At 44.2% G+C, this 2,935-nt stretch overlaps 1 protein-coding gene across 1 annotated transcript in view; it reads right to left on the reverse strand.

Moving 5' to 3' along the window:
- dhrsx (dehydrogenase/reductase (SDR family) X-linked) overlaps positions 1-854 on the reverse strand; it is a 68,611-nt gene extending 67,757 nt beyond the window's left edge. Inside the window, exon 1 of the mRNA XM_066661486.1 lies at positions 433-854. The gene's annotated coding sequence lies outside the window, so the exon portion shown is untranslated. The remainder of the gene's footprint in view (positions 1-432) is intronic.
- Positions 855-2,935: the final 2,081 nt, after the last annotated feature.

Below are 2,935 nucleotides of genomic sequence, written 5' to 3' on the forward strand. Positions count from 1 at the left end.
TACATTGTAATAACACGTGACAACACAATAACTGCTGGCAATGCTTCCCTGTAAAATTTTAATGTCAGTATGTAATGATATATTGTTGCTGTGTATTTAAGATTCCTAATAACTGAATAATTACATGTTAATAACACATGAATCAACGGTATGTTCAGTGATATATATTCCATGTTACAGATTGACTACTGAAGTATGTCTTAGTTGCAAATAATTCGGTATGTACTCATGTGTGTGAACAAAAGGGTGTGAAAAGCGTACTAAAAGGTAGCTGTAGCTGCCTGAAAGAGTGAAGCTCTACAGACTCATGACTCATACCTGAAAAGCAAAGGCAAACAGCTCAAAAGCAAAGCAAATATGCGCGGGAACCTCAGAGTGCTATGGATACCCCCCACTTATCACTAAGTGTCTCGCTTTGCCTTTGACACTCACCAGGGTCACCCCTCGGCCACAGGTCCGCTCGCGGAGGCGCGTGTCTCGCGGTGCGCGCTCAGATACCATGGTCGCAGTCCACGTCCCTGCATATGTACCACAGGATCACGTAGAGGATGAGTAAGATGGCGAAGATGAAGAGCGCGACCAGGACCGCCTTGGTCACGGGAGAGATCAGCGACTGCATATCACACGGCGATCCCGGCGCGCGGACACGCGATGACCATCGTGACCCGAACGGCGCGCGGAGCGAGCGGCAAGCGAGGCATCCACGCGTCCTGTAGCGGACCGGCTGGAAGAAGAAGGACGGATGAGGGAATAGAAGGAAAACTTTCTTTCCCTCCCTCGCTTTTTTCCCCTCCAGTCCCTTCAGCCCCTTGCTTTGATCCTCTGTTGCTTTCTGCTGCAGTGCCAAAGCACCACCGCGTTCCCCAGTTTGAGCACGGTCACAGCGCCCAGGCTCAGATCTGAGAGAGAGGGGGGGGGGGGGGGGGGGGTAGGAGTGAGAGATAGAAGAGAATGGGAGAAGGAGAAAGAGATGAAATAGACGGGGCAGAGATAAAGAGAAGAGAAAAAGGAGGGGGGAGATGAGATAAGGAGAGAAAGGGAGGGGAAGAGAAAGAATGAGACAAAAAAGAGCAGAGGAGATAGAAGAGGGTGATAGAATAGAAGCGATGGACAGAGAGAGAGAGAGAGAGAGAGAGAGGAGGGGGGATGGAATACGACAAGAGTGAGGGACAGGGAGCAGGGAGAAACAGAAATAGAAACAGAGAGAAAGAGAGCTAGAGAAGAGAATAAAAAAACAGAGCGGAAGGGAAAGTGACGGAATCAAAGTAGTGGAGAGTGAAAGGGGACAGAGGGAAAGAGAAGAGGTGGATAGAGAAGAAAGTCACGCAAATTGAGAGGGGGATAGAAGATGAAGGAAGGGAGAGAGAGAGAGAGAGAGAGAGAGAGAGAGAGAGAGAGAGAGAGAGAGAGAGAAATTTGGCGCACCGCGGTGCTGCACTGAAAGCGCAAAATGTTCGGCGCGCTGACTGCGTTGGAGGGATGGAACCACTAGAGGGCACAAGGACACAGAGCAGAGGGTATGAGGGCAACTCTAAGGGCAGAACTGGGGGGCAAATGAGGTAAGTATGACTAGGTTTACTACTTCTAATATTATTAGTATTCTATTAGGCCTAATTACACTAAAATATTATCATATTATGAATAATAACAAACAACTCTATTTACAATAGCACCTTGTTTAATACTAAATACAGTATGATATTTAAATTTAATGAATTAATAAACCTGACCACAACAAAAATTAGGGTAATTCCAATCATGATATCGTCTAAAATACAACAAATGACCAGTAATTATAACAGTTAATAAATTTCAGGCGATATTAAACGATCTGTTTCACTGTTTAATCCATGTTTATTTATTCTCTTCTTAACAGCTTATGGTTGGCTTCACATCATTTCAGACCTGTAGATCAGAGCTGTCTACTCAAGTATGGAGAGAAACACCTGTGGATTTTTTCAGATGTTCAACTCCAGTGACAGTTTTGGTGTGTATATATATATACATTGCACTTACCTATACAAAAATAAAGGAACATAAACAACTGTTTGTATTAAAAAGTCTTCTTATTGGCAGCTTTGGCTGGAAAGTAAAGACTTGAGTGAGTTTTGAACGTGAAAAAAAATCAATCCTGCCTTTCTTCTGAAATGAACGGTATTAATAGTACGTTGCAACAGCTTCTACTCTTCTGGAAAGACTTGAAACTTCACACACGAGGTTAGGTACCTGGTGCATACTCACCATCTGGACATTCTGGAAAAGTCCAGAATTGTCATCCATCCAATAGCCTTAGGCCTGGCTCCAAGGCTTGCTGTGTGGCACACAACAACACTGTGTATGTTGGCAAATTTGGGAAGCTGATATTTCTGGTGCAAATAACTGCATGATCCATTCAATACCAGCACAACACACACAGAAAAAGAAAAACTGCAGTGCTGACAATGAATGATCCAACACTGAAATATTTACCTGCTCAATGGTGGCCATGTTGGGATTCTGACCACTGAAGAACAAGGTGAAAATGGACTAACACAGTGTGCAGAACAACACGTGGAATATAGTAGCAGTACACAATGTACTTTTGTTAAAGTGTAGAATGCAGTTTTGGATCACAAACACCACTCCAATTCATAGCAGAAGTACAAGATGACATTCCATCATCACTCCAGGGAATGCAGTTCTAGCATCTGGATGTGGCTTTTGTGAACCGCCCCATGCTTTTCTATAGAGATCGAGCTGAACGCGTTTGAAAACTGTGGCCACTAAAAACTGTTGAACTATTGGAAACATGGAGAAGCTGCAGTAGCTTGAGTGGAAAGACAGGCCTGAGATAAACCAAGCAAACATAACATACTGAGAGAAAAAAAAGGACACGCCCGGTCCGATCTGAGAGCTGCGTGTTCCCTCACAAGGAATACTCTCAGCTATGATTCAG

This window comes from Hoplias malabaricus, chromosome 2 (assembly GCF_029633855.1).
Source record: "Hoplias malabaricus isolate fHopMal1 chromosome 2, fHopMal1.hap1, whole genome shotgun sequence".
Taxonomy (NCBI): domain Eukaryota; kingdom Metazoa; phylum Chordata; class Actinopteri; order Characiformes; family Erythrinidae; genus Hoplias; species Hoplias malabaricus.